This window comes from Erinaceus europaeus, chromosome 3 (genome assembly GCF_950295315.1).
Source record: "Erinaceus europaeus chromosome 3, mEriEur2.1, whole genome shotgun sequence".
Classification (NCBI taxonomy): Eukaryota; Metazoa; Chordata; class Mammalia; order Eulipotyphla; family Erinaceidae; genus Erinaceus; species Erinaceus europaeus.
Window position 1 is genome coordinate 48,501,357 of NC_080164.1, and position 14,436 is coordinate 48,515,792.

Sequence of the window (14,436 nt, forward strand, 5' to 3'; positions counted from 1 at the left end):
GTAGTGTCTTTAAGGCTTAGATGACACTGCAGTTGCCCTGAAACAGAGCAGTGTATACTTAACCTATAAGTTGCTTTAGGGTTAAAGGCATAGTGTGCCATACATTTTACAAAAATAATTTAAGACTTGTTGCTTTAGAGTTAGATTATTGCACATAAATATTTGAAATTTGGGGACCAGGAGGTGGCACAACTGGTTGAGTGCACAAGTCACCATGTGTAAAGACCCAGGTTCAAGTTCCTTCCCTTTCCCTCCTGCAGTGGGGAAGTGTCACGAGTAGTCAGACAGTGGTGTAGGTGTCTTCTTTTCTCTTTTCTTCTCTCAATTTGTCTCTGTCCTATCAAATAAAAAAAGAAAGGAAAAGAAATGACAGCTGGGAGCTATAGTGAATTCAGCATGCAGGCACTGAGCCCTAGTAACTCTGGTGGGAAATAAAATTGTAGTTTTGGGAATCTTCTAAAAAATCAGAAACTATAGCAATCGTGAAGTCTAGGTTCTTGTATATAGACAATTTGTTTTTGGCAGTTGTTTTACGTTTAATGTTGACATTCTCCTGTTGAATATGAAGCTGAACAGTCCCTGTTGTCTATCTCACCCAACCCACCTTACCTATTTACTTGTCTGACTCCTGTTGGTATTTGAATTACAATCTCCACCCTTAACAAAAATGAGTGGACAAACAAGATGATGGCAATGGCAACAATCAAATCATCTGTGATATGTCAGAAGATAAAAGGTCAGTACAAAAAGAACTTACTGAATTCATTCAGTAATTGCCTCTACACTATAACATAGATGAAATGCATTACTACCTGCATTGGAAGCTAAATAACTATCTGTGGTTGTTGGACACTTTTTTGTTAGTCTTTGGTGGGGACAACAGAATGTTCCTATAATTCCAGGGATGAGATGCTGGGATTATGACTTTTATTTTATTTTATTAATTTTACATAGAATCAGAGAGGCAGAGAGAGTGAAAGAGATCACAGCATGAAAGTTCCTCAAGGCAGTGGGGTCGGAACCTGAGCCTGGGTCCTGCATATGATAAAGTAACACACTCTCCAAGTGAGCTATTTTGCTGGCTTGGAGCTGTGCCTTTTAAAGAGACTATTTAACTCCTTAAACTGAGTTCAACTTGCATAAGTAAAATGAGAATAGGCGTGCAGAAATATTTGCTCTGTCTTTTCTTCATCACTCCCTAAATCTGAAAACTTTTAGCCTACTATTGACTTTCTGAATCCAAATCCTACAATCTTTTTTATTTCTGTAGGCTAAAGAAAGTGGGTAGGACAAAAACCTCATTTTAGCACTCATGTTGCTGAATGACGTGACTCTTACAAATTTTCAAGTTTGATTTTACTCAAAATGTCTCATTACTTCCACCCCAACTTTTTTTCTGCTTAAATTTTGGATTTGCATTAACAAAATATTATAGTTGGAGTCTGATTATTGCCCTTTCAAGTTTTTTTCTTTTTCATTCTTCTCTATGATCAGGCTTTCAAAAAAGCTATTTTACTCTAAGAAATTAGGTTTCTGGTTATCAAGAGCCCTAAATAGACATGAATTACACGAACGTCCTTTGAAAACCCCATGCAGCACTTGTTTCATTAAATTCTATGAAGCGACCTTAATTTAGTGGAACACTGGATAGGCTGTTCTTTTAACCTATTATCACTTTGGCCAAGCCCATAAACCATATTCATGGATGATTCCATCAAGAAGGACAACAGTGGGATTAATATTATTTCAGGATACAGTAAATGCCACAATGATGAAGCTGTTTAAGATCTGGTGCTCACGGTGTCACACTGAATGCATTGACATTTACTCTGCTATCACTTCATTTTCAATATTCCTTCCAAATCAGCCGATGCTAATGCTTCAGCATGTGTGCAGAATACAATGTGGGTGGGGGTGGGGAGACTGGGAAGAGACTGTACAAGTCCTCTGCTTTCCTTTTTCCTTTTGATAAGAAGGGAAACTATATTTGGATATTGATATCAAAAGCGGCAAAACTATACTTGAAGACCCCAACATTTTGGTCATTAGAATTGTACAGGCTTCCAGAAATTGGGCTTCCTCCCAGAGTTGGATTAATATAGGCCACAGGGCTACTCTTGGCTATGACTGAGCAGTGAAATGGGTCTGATAGCAACCAAAAAAGCAGTGTTTGCAATAGGTGGCATGATGGCATAAACGAAACTGAGCACACAAGGAAATTCAGATGTGTGGATTAGAAGGCTTTGTTTGTGGTACTTCCCAAATCTTCTTGCTCCTTGAACTCGATGACCCTAATATCAGCATAAGTCTAGAGATACTGAATATCTGAAAAATCATGGATTATCTTTTGGGAATCTCTTTTAAGGAAGAAGCAAAGATATTATCCTTAATAATATTTATGTTTAATTTCTTAATGTGTCTCAGCTTTCAATGCTGAAGATGGATTGAGAGAAATTTGAAACTTCTCTAGTTCATGTGTCTCAAAATTTAATATACAGTGTTGGCAGAATAGCACACTTGTACAGTATACTGCTTTGCCATGTCTGACACAGGTATAAGCCCAGCTCTTACCATATTGAAGGAAGCTTCTGTGCTGTGGTTTCTTCGCCCCCTTCCCCCTCCACCCCATCTCTTTGTCTCACTTTTTCTGTCTGGAAGTCAGTCTAGAGTAGTGATGTCCTGGAGCCAGAAAAAAAAATATTTTGAATATGTCTAAGAGTTTAGTCACCTGGGAATTTAGCTAATTCTATTGACTAGAGCCTGGAACAGTATAGTCCAGCAATTCTGATGTCAAGACTGAGAAATCTACATAACATTTAACTCCCATTGATTTAGATGTTGCTGCTGTTCTGTGAAGCATACTTTGGAGGCTAGATTCTAGTCTAGCCATTGCCTGTATCCTCTTAACTGAGTGTCTAGTATATTTGTAAACCTCTTTTTGTAGGTTCTTCTTCTATTCTTTTCAGGCAATAGCTCTGTGTTTGAACATCTTTCAATATTAGTTCTATTTCCAATCCCCATCAAAATTCCACTCCTTAGAAGTTTTTTAAACTGCTAGCCTGGACTCTAGTCTTTGTTATTTACAAGACAAATAACAAGGCAAGGGATCATCATGCCCATTGCTTTCAGCCTCTATCTACCTTTTTTTTGCCTCCTTACTTCCTTCCTCCCATCAGGGTTATCTCTGGGACTTGATGCCTGTAAGATGATCCACAGCCCCCAGTGGGCTGCCCTCCTCCCTCTCTCTCCTCCCTTTCTTCCATCCTCCCTCCCTCTGTCTCTCTCCCTTTTATTTTATAAGACAGGGATAAATTGAGAAGCCAGGGGGAGATAGATAGATAGAGATGAAAAGAAATATCTGCAGCACTGCTTCATTGCTTGTGAAGCTTCCCCCTGCAGGGAAGAATTGAGGGTTGAACCTGGGTCCTTGCATATGGTGATGTTTGTGCTCAACTGGGTGTGCTGCTGTTCAGCTCTAGACTGTACATCTCTAACCTGATGAAAATTTTCTAGGTAGCAAGGGTAACTTTTGCCTCCTCAGGGATGACCATTCCTCTAAACCTCACTGTTGTTAAAATTTTCGGAGGCTCTTGCCGGGCGGGTAGCTTCATGGGCGGTTAACAGAGACGAGGAGACAACGGCTGGGCAGGGAAGCTGTATTTCTTTATTCAGGAACAACGATTCATAAACTAAGACAAACTAATCACCAAACAGAACTCTGCTGTCTCTTTGTGGTGGCGCAAGCACTCTCTCTTACTCTCGAACTCAGGAACTCAGGAACTCTCCAACTCTGGAACTCTCGAACTCTGGCGGGGTTCCTAGGGGCGGGGCCAAGCGGGCCCGCGAAATTGACTGGACTGATCTAATTCTCTCGGTGAGGGAGAACTAGAACCCAATGTAAAGCATACAACAATTCCCCCTTTTCTTTTTAACTAAATGACTATAGTATCAAGGGTGTGGGGTGAACAGAAACATATATAACAAAAACCAGCATGTTGCCAAGGGAAGGCCTGAGGGGGCCATATCTGAAAAAAAAACATTTTTTGCCTCTGGGGGGCTACTTGCCTCCACGGGCAATTGCATGGGGGCGGGGAACAGCCTAGAGTCCCAAAGGCAGCTGGCTGCAATTTACTTACTATGAAACAAAACTTGTTATTAGCATATCTATTGCACTATCCAACAAGGAATTTGAGACTTTTACATATCAACAACGTCTTTTAACCTTTTGTTACACCCATTCAAGATGGAGACACACCCTAGGTGTGGGCCGGAGAGGAAACCTCAGGCATGAGAATAATTAGCACAGCCATTGTGCGATCTACCATTTCTAATAGAGAAGGTAACGGAGAGTTTTACATATCAACAAGTCTATTTAACCTTTTGTTTAGACTAACTTAGTTAAAATATATTGATTGTTAACTAATTTTTACCTTAGACTTTAAATGTCAGTTAATTTTATCTTTATGAGAATTACATTGAAAACCTTTTTCTTTTTTTTTTTTCTAGGGTAGGAGGGGTACAACTCCACACAATTCCCACCACCCAATCTCCATATCCTACCCCCTCCCCTGATAGCTTTCCTATTCTCTATCCCTCTGGGAGCATGGACTCAGGGTCATTGAGGGTTGCAGAAGGTGGAAGGTCTGGCTTCTGTAATTGCTTCCCCGCTGAACATGGGCGTTGACTGGTCGGTCCATACTCCCAGTCTGCCTCTCTCTTTCCCTAGTAGGGTGGGGCTCTGGGGAAGCTGAGCTCCAGGACACATTGGTGGGGTCTTCAATCCAGGGAAGTCTGGCCGGCATCCTGATGGCATCTGGAACCTGGTGACTGAAAAGAGAGTTAACATACAAAGCCAAACAAACTGTTGAGCAATCCTGGACCCAAAGCTTGGAAAAGTGGAGAGGAAGTATTAGGGAGGTACTCACTGCAAACTCTAGTGTACTTCTGCTTTCTTACTTTGGTGCCATACTCCAAACTCAGTCAATTTCTGCTTTGCGTTTCTACTTCTTTTTTTTTTTTTTTACATGCATAACATTCCCCAGATTCCCATTTAACAATACAATCCCCACTATTTAATTCATCATTTTTCATGGACCTGTATTCTCCCCACCCACCCCCCACCCCAGAGTCTTTTACTTTGGTGTAATACTCCAATTCCATTTCAGGTTTGACTTGTGTTTTCTTTTCTAATCTTGTTTTTCAACTTCGGCCTGAGAGTGAGATCATCCCGTGTTCATCCTTCTGTTTCTGACTTATTTCACTCAACATGATTTTTTCAAGGTCCATCCAAGATCGGCTGAAAACTGTGAAGTCACCATTTTTTACAGCTGAGTAGTATTCCATTGTGTATATATACCACAACTTGCTCAGCCACTCACCTGTTGTTGGACACCTGGGATGCTTCCAGGTTTTGGCTATTACAAATTGTGCTGCCAAGAACATATGTGTACACAGATCTTTTTGGATGGATGTGTTGGGTTCCTTAGGATATATCCCCAGAAGGGGAATTGCAGGGTCATAGGGTAGGTCCATTTCTAGCCTTCTGAGAGTTCTCCAGACTGTTCTCCACAGAGGTTGGACCAATTGACATTCCCACCAGCAGTGCAGGAGGGTTCCTTTGACCCCACACCCTCTCCAGCATTTGCTGCTGTTACCTTTTCTGATGTATGACATTCTCACAGGAGTGAAGTGATATCTCATTGTTGTCTTGATTTGCATTTCTCTGACAATCAGAGACTTGGAGCATTTTTTCATGTGTTTCTCAGCCTTTTGGATCTCTTCTGTGGTGAATATTCTGTCCAAGTCCTCCCCCCATTTTTGGATGGGGTTATTTGTTGTCTTGTTGTTGAGTCTGGCAAGCTCTTTATATATGTTGGTTATTAAACTCTTATCTGATGTATGGCATGTAAAGATCTTCTCCCATTCTGTGAGGGGTCTCTTGATTTGGGTAGTGGTTTCTTTTGCTGTGAAGAAGCTTTTTAATTTGATGTAGTCCCATAGGTTTATACTTGCCTTAGTCTTCCTTGTAATTGTATTCGTTTCATTGAAAATGTCTTTAAAATTTATGCGGAAAAAAGTTCTGCCAATATTTTCCTCTAAGTATCTGATAGTTTCTGGTCTAACATCCAAGTCCTTGATCCACTTGGAATTTACTTTTGTATTTGGTGAAATACAGTGATTCAGTTTCATTCTTCTGCATGTTTCAACCCATTGTTTCCAACACCATTTGTTGAAGAGACTCTGCTTTCCCCATGTAATAGTCTGAGCCCCTTTGTCAAAGATTAGATGTCCATACGTGTGGGGCCTCATTTCTGGGCTCTCAATTCTATTCCACTGGTCAGTGTGTCTGTTCATGTTCCAGTACCAAGCAGTTTTGATGACAATGGCTCTATAATACAGTTTGAGATCTGGCAGTGTGATGCCTCCGGTTCTGTTCTTTTTTCTCAAGATTGTTTTGGCAATTCTAGGTCTTTTCTGGTTCCAGATAAACATTTGTAGCATTTTTTCTATTCTCCTAAAAAATGTGCTTGGGATCTTGATGGGGATAGCATTAAATTTGTAGATGGCTCTGGGTAATATATTCATTTTGATGATGTTAATTCTTCCAACCCATGAACATGGAATATCTTTCCACTTCTTTGTGTCTTTTTCAATTTATTTGAGTAGTGACTCATAATTTTCAGTATACAAGTCTTTCACTTCTTTGGTTAGGTTTACTCCTAGATATTTTATAGTTTTTGTTGCTATAGAAAAAGGAACTGATTTCTGGATTTCAATTTCTTCTAACTTAGTGTTTGCATAGAGGAATGCCACTGACTTTTGAATGTTAATTTTATAGCCTGACACATTACTATATTGCCTGATGATTTCCAAAAGCTTCTTGCTGGATTCCTTAGGTTTTTCCATGTATACTATCATGTCATCTGCAAATAAGGAGAGTTTGACTTCTTCTCTTCCAATCTGTATGCCTTTAATTCCTTGCTCCTGCCTGATTGCTACGGCAAGAACTTCCAACACTATGTTGAATAGTAATGGTGATAGTGGGCAGCCCTGTCTAGTACCTGATCTGAGGGGAAATGCTTCCGGTTTTTCACCATTGAGTATGATGTTGGCTATAGGTTTGCTATATATAGACTCCACTATCTTCAGGAATTTTCCATCTATTCCTATTTTTTGTAGTGTTTTGATCATAAAGGGATGTTGTATTTTGTCAAAGGCTTTCTCTGCATCTATTGATATGACCATGTGGTTTTTGGTCTTGCTTTTGTTGATGTGGTGGATCACATTGATTGATTTACGTATATTAAACCAACCTTGCATGCCTGGGATAAACCCCACTTGGTCATGATGAACAATTTTTTTGATATACTGCTGTATCCGGTTGGCTAGAATTTTGTTCAATATTTTCGCATCTATGTTCATCAGAGATATTGGTCTGTAGTTTTCTTTTTTGGTTGTGTCCCTGTCTGCTTTTGGTATCAGGGTGATGTTGGCTTCATAGAAGCTGGCAGGGAGTATTCCAGTGTCTTCAATCTTCTGGAAGACTTTTAAAAGTAGAGGTATTAGTTCTTCTTTGAAAGTTTTGTAGAATTCATTTGTAAAACCATCTGGTCAAAGACTTTTATTTTTGGGAAGATTTTTGATAACTGTTTCAATTTCATTAGCTGTGATGGGCCTGTTCATGTTATCCACTTCCTCTTTATTTAGTTTTGGAAGTTGGTAGGTATCTAGGAAATCATTCATTTCTTCCAGGTTCTCTAGCTTGGTGGCATATAGTTGTTCATAGAAGCCTCGCATGATATGTTGAATTTCTGCAGTGTCTGTTGTGATTTCTCCTCTTTCATTTACTATCCGATTTATTTGGGTCTTCTCCCTTTTTTGTTTTGTGAGTCTGGCTTAAGGTTTGTTGATTTTATTTACTCTTTCGAAGAACCAACATTTACTTTCATTGATCTTTTGTATGGTTTTCCTATTCTCAATGTTATTTATTTCTGCCCTAACGTTAGTGATTTCTGTCCTTCTGGTTGCTTTAGGATTCCTTTGTTGTTCTTCTTCTAGGTCTTTAAGATGTGCAATCAGGCTGTTTATTTGTGCCTTTTCTTGTTTCCTAATGTGTGCTTGTATAGCTATGAACTTCCCTCTTAGGACTGCTTTAGCTGTGTCCCAAATATTTTGATAGCTTGTGTCTTCATTTTCATTGAACTCTCGAAACATTTTGATTTCTTCCTTGATTTCCTCTTTGACCCAGAAGTTGTTAAGAAGTGTACTGTTGAGCTTCCACATTTTGGGACTGTTACTAATCTTTTGTTGATTGTTAAGTGTTAGTTTAATTCCACTGTGGTCTGAGAAGATGCTTGGGATGATTTCAGTGCTCTTGAATAGGCTGATGCTGTCTTTGTGGCCTAACATATGGTCTATCCTTGAGAATGATCCATGTGGATTTGAGTAAAATGTGTATTCCAGTTTTTTGGGATGAATGACTCTGAAAATGTCCAATAGTTCTAGTTTATCTATCTCTTCATTTAGCTCCCTTATGTCTTTACTGATTTTCTTCCTGGATGATCTGTCAAGTTGAGATAGTGGGGTGTTGAAGTCCCCTACTATGATTGTGTTACTGTTAATATATTGCTGTAGCTCTTTCAGTAGAAGTTTGATGTATTTAGATGGCTTCTCATTGGGTGCATAGATATTAATAATTGTTAAGTCCTCTTGATTGACTGATCCTCTGAGCATTAAGTAGTGTCCATTCTTATCTTTTTTAATCTTATCTATTTTAAAGTCTATCATGTCAGATATGAGAATAGCTGTTCCTGCCTTTTTTTGTGGGCCATTGGCTTGAATAATAGTTTTCCATCCTTTCACTTTAAGTCTGTGTTTGTCTTGTTGCGTTAGGTGAGTTTCCTGTAGACAACATATTGTTGGGTTGTGTTTTCTGATCCATCTTCCTACTCTGTGTCTTTTAATAGGTGAATTCAAGCCACTGACATTTATTGATATCAAAGATTGAAGATATTTTAACGCCATTCTTGTAGAGTTTTAGAGTGTTTTGATATATGTCCTATTTGTGGTGGTCTGGTTGTTCATAGGAGACCTTTCAGAACTTCTTTCAAGGCAGGCTTGGTGATGGTTGCTTCCTTCAACTGTTGCTTGTCTGAGAAGGTTTTGATGCTTCCATCTAGTCTGAATGACAATCTAGCAGGATATAGTATTCTTGGCCGAAAGCCTTTCTCATTGAGCACTCAATAGATATCTTGCCATTCTCTTCTGGCCTGTAGTGTTTGTATGGAGAAGTCTGCTGCTAATCTTATGGGTTTTCCTTTGTAGGTGACTCTTTGTTTTTCTCTTGCAGCCTTGAGGATCCTTTCTTTATCCTTATTCCTTTCCAATCTAAGTATGACATGTCTTGGTGTCTTTAGGTCTGGGTTAATTCTGTTTGGGACCCTCTGGGCTTCTTGAATCTTTATGTCTTTGGTGTTGTCTAGACTAGAGAAATTTTCAGCTATTATGGCCTGGAGAATGCTTTCTTCCTCCCCTTCTCTTTCTTCCTCTGGTAAGCCAATAATGCGTATATTGTTTCTTTTGAAGTCATCCCATAGGACTCTGTTGTTGTTTTCAGCATCTCTTAATCTCTTTTTGAGATCTCTTACTTCTTTTTTAGTTGTCTCTAATTCATCCTCAATCTTGCTAATTCTGTCTTCAGCCTCATAGATTCTATTCTCTCTGCCCTCTACTGCTTTCTGGAGTTCATCTATTTTGTTGCCCTGCTCTGATACTGTTTTAGCTTGTTCAGCTAGTTGCCTTCTTAGCTCAGCGATTTCAGCTTTCAGCTCTCTAATAACCATGAGATAATTAGAATTTTCTTCCATATTCTCATTTGTTGTTCCTGCATTTCTGATTACAATTTTTTCAAATTCTTTACTCACTCCTGTTATTATTTCCTTGGCTAATGTTTGGATGTTGAACTCGTTGTTTTGTGCTTCACCCTCTGGAGGACTTTTAGCTGGACTCTTGTCCTGGTTCGAGTCTCCAATATTTTTTCTTGTTGTTTTAACCATTTTATATAAGTTAACAGTTTTTTCAATCCTTGAGTTGGAGTTCAGTGGTGTAAAAGCCTTTTTTTTTTCTGCTGTAGGCTATGGGAGCCTGAGGGCTTTTAAACTATCAATAGGCTTCTTAGCTTAATCACTGACTCCTGACCAAGAGATAAAGCAGGGTGTGGCAGAGATAATCCAGTGGTTATGCAAAGAGACTTTCACAGCCCCTCAGCTATGCCACCGAGGTATAGGTCTTCTCCTGAGTTTCCCGGTTAGATCTCTGTACCCTGGTGTCCCTCCCTGTTGCTGCTCCAGATTCTGAGGGTAGTAGCAATGGAGACTCAGAGTTGCACTTGGTGAGTCTCTGGGGAGTCCTTTCCTCCCTTCAGCTGTCCCCTTGTTGTGGAGCAGACTAGAGGTGGTGTCTCCACTGACAAACCGTTGAACTGTTAGCAGTCACTTAATCTCTCCTTAGGCCCCTCTCTCCTCTCTGTCACCAGCCACACGTGTTTGTACTCACGGGTGATTTACTGGGTTTCTGTGGTCATTCTAGTCCTGTCTTGTTTCGGTCCGGGTGGTCTCCTTTGGTATTCCTAGTTGATCCGGGAGAGGAGAGGAGAGGATAGAAAGCGATCTGCTGCTCGTAGCTCTGCCTCCGGAAGTCGAATCATAAATAAATCTTTAAAAAAAAGGGGGGAAGGTGGCCAGCAGTAGAGCAGCGGGTTAAGCGCACAAGGCGCAAAAACGCAAGGACTGGCTTGAGCCTTAGGATTCCGGTTCGAACTTCCAGCTCCCCACCTGCAGCGGGGTCGCTTCACAGGTGGTGAAGCAGGTCTGCAGGTGTCTGTTTCTCTCCTCGAAAACCTTTTTCATTTAACTTTGACTAGTAAGAATTTAGCCTTAAAGCTACTGTTTACCAAACTTTAAACATACACATAAACATGGTCATTAATACACGAGGAGAGAAACCTTTGTTACGAAGACATGTCATTTTAAACACGAATTTAGATATGTACTGTCCTAGTTGTTGGTGGGGGTTCACCATCCGGAGGTGGCTTCCCGCTCAGCTTCACTTTTAGGAATTGCAGGTTTCACGAATCTCTGCGTATTCCAGCTTGTCTGTCTTCAGACCGGACCGGCGGCTAGAGATCTCGTGTGCCCAGTTTCGGCAGGGAGCCTGGGGGTCCGGGAGGCCCGGGATGGTTCCAGAATTTATAGCAAGAGGGCAGGCGTGCCAGCTTTGTAGAAGGCGTGGGCCTAAGTGTCCAGGGGTGGCGGCCATAATAGGCCGCCACGGCCCTGCCCCATGGCCCTGCCATGTTTGCTGCCCTGCTCGCAGTGGCCGAGCAGCGTGGAGGGATCACACGTCCAGTGCCCTGCGCCACGCGGTGGAGAGCTGGCTCCTGTGGGCTGGCCTCGGGCTCTTGCGTGTTGGCATTGGGCTCCAGCATGTTGGCATCGGGCTCCTGGGGCTCTTGTGTGCTGGCGTCGGCCTCCTGCGGGCTGTGGGGCTGCGGGCGTGGTGCGCTGTCCTATGCTTTACATTGGTTTGTTCTAGCCCTCCCCCCGCCAAGAGAATTGGATCAGGCCTGCTAATTTCGCGGGCCCACTTGGCCCCGCCCCAAAGGAACCCTGGGAGAAGGTTCCTGAGTTCGAGAGTGCCAGAGTTGGAGAGTTCCTGAGTTCCAGTGTAAGAGAGAGAGAGTGCTTGCGCCGCCGCAAAGAGACAGCAGAGTTCTGTTTGGTGATTAGTTTGTCTTAGTTTATGAATCGTTGTTCCTGAATAAAGAAATACAGCTTCCCTGCCCAGCCGTTGTCTCCGCGTCTCTGTTACCCGCCGTGAAGCTAACCCCGCCGGCTAGAGCCTTCCGAAAATTTTAACAACAGTGCGCGGGGTTGTCTGGGCACAGCCGGCTGGCTGGCTGTTTAACCAGGTGGAAACAGCAGCTCCGCGCCTCGCCTCCCGCCCGCTGGCTCTTCCCGCTGGCTGTTCTGAGTTCGCCCAAGCGAGTGGAAACCACAGAGTGGTCCAGAGATAAATGTTCCAGAAACAGCAAAACAGTCTCGTGAAGAAAGAGCAGAGGCCTTTGGAGATCTCTTCACAAGCAGAAGAGAAGGCCATCGTGCATAGGTAGCCAAATTGTCTTTACTTATCTGAGAGATGCGCAGGTCGGGTCCACGTGGGCGTCATTTGTTGTTAAAATTCGTTGGCTCTGGCCGGGCTGGCTTGCTTCACGTCGGGTAACAGAGACGCGGAGACAGCGGCTGGGCAGGGAAGCTGTATTTCTTTATTCAGGAACAACGATTCATAAACTAAGACAAACTAATCACCAAACAGAACCTCACTGCCCTCTACTGAACCCTGAAGACATGCTGAGCCTCCCTCGGTGTTGTGCTCCCACACTTCCTGCTCTATCAGGATGAGATCTTTCCATCTACTGAATTCTCACATTGTCATTTAATATCATGAAAATGTATATCTTCCACTATTTGATTTCATCTGATATCATGAAAATGTATATCTTCCACTGAATTCTAAATCCATGGAATTAGAGAAGATTAGTATTAAAGAAGATGCCTTGAGATGACTGTAGATAATCTTTATTTTAATTTAGGATTCTGAGACTAGATAGAAAAAAGGTCTAATCATCGGTAGAGGAGTGCAATCTTCCAAGGAAATTGAAGGAGAGAAAAGATGTTACTTGGGTATATCTAAGGCAGAGGTCACCATACAATTTCAGTAAAGGACTGGGCAGTCAATGTTAAGAGTAAGTACACTAACTATTTTTAGGGTTTGTGGACCATACAGTATTAGTTGTAGGATGAAAGCAAACCTGAAAATACATGTAAACGAATGGCAAGGCTATGTTCCATCAAGACTTTATGGATACTAAAGTTTTGATTTCCTTTTTCACGAGATACTCTTCTTGGCTGGTACTTTCCCCCCATTTAAAAATGTAAAAACCACTCTTTTCTTGAGCGCCATACAGGAACAGGTGGTGGGTTGGATTTGGCTTGGGCTGTGGTTTTCACTCCCTGAACATTTGGCTTGTGAGTGCCCAAGTTGAATACCTCACTGGCAAGGGCTCTCTGGATGGGTGGTTTAGAACAGATAGTTATTCCCAAAAGGTACTATCAGCTGTATTCACAAGAGAGTGACTGCTTCAGAAAAATCTGCTTGGAATGGGATGCTGTTTTTTTATTATTTTTTTTAAATGTCATTTATTTATTTATTTTCCCTTTTGTTACCCTTTATTATTGTTGTGGTAGTTATTATTGTTGTCATTGTTGTTAGATAGGTCAGAGAGAAATGGAGAGATGAGGAGAAGACAGAGAGGGAGAGAGAAAGATAGACACCGTGCGCTTAACCTGCTGCGTGACTCGAAACACAAGGGCTGGCTTAAGGATCCCAACTCCCTGGGATGCTGTTATTTATAGACATGGCTAGTTCTCCACACAGTTTCATTATGTGAATTTTTCAAGATGAGGTGATGTTTTTCCCTTAAATAATTATTTTCCCTTTACTCTACTGTGCCTCCTCTAAATTTTCCTTTAGATATTTATTTTTTAATTTCTGTGGTGTGGGAGGCTGAACCCAGGTCCTCAGACTCTCAGGCATGAGAATCTGTTTGCATAACCATTATGCTATTTTTCCTGGCCCATCCTCTTATTTATTTATTTATTTATTTTATTTTGTTTATAAAAAGGAAACATCGACAAAACCATGGGATAAGAGAGGTACAATTCCACAAAATTCCTACCACCAGAACTCCATATCCCATCCTCTTCCCTGATAGCTTTCCTATTCTTTAACCCTCTGGGAGTATGGACCTAAGGTCATTGTGGGATGCAGAAGGTGGAAGGTCTGGTTTCTGTAATTGCTTCCCTGCTGAACATGGGCATTGACAGGTTGATCCATAATCCCAGCCTACCTCTTTCATTCCCTAGTGGGTCGGGGTTCTGGGGAATCAGAGCTCCAGGACACATTGGTGGGGTTGTCTGTCCAGGAAAGTCTGGTTTGCATCCTGCTAGCATCTAAGTAGACACTATTTCATTAGGAATTTTATACTGACTCACTGCAGACTATTGTGTACCACCACACAATTTTGCTTTCAGGTATATATTTTGCCCTAATTTATGGATACATGTGAACATATGCTCTATCTCACGGGACCTGGTCTATATCTAGGTTTTGGGACTTTGTTAGGAAGTGAACTGCCTGGAATGGAATTAGAGAATACTATGAAAGGAAAGGTCTCACCCGAGTAATGAGGGTGAAGGTTGACATTCCACATCTGATGTCTCTGGACACAGTCTGTGAAGTGAAGCATGCTGAGGTGGTACTCCTTGCCTTGATTAGGTTGGGATCAGCAGATGTAATTATCATTTGGTATGAATTGAG

At 41.5% G+C, this 14,436-nt stretch overlaps 1 long non-coding RNA gene across 1 annotated transcript in view; it reads right to left on the reverse strand.

Moving 5' to 3' along the window:
* Nucleotides 1–14,436, reverse strand: part of LOC132537482 (uncharacterized) — a 583,655-nt gene that overhangs the window by 47,455 nt on the left and 521,764 nt on the right. The gene's annotated exons all lie outside the window — the stretch shown is intronic.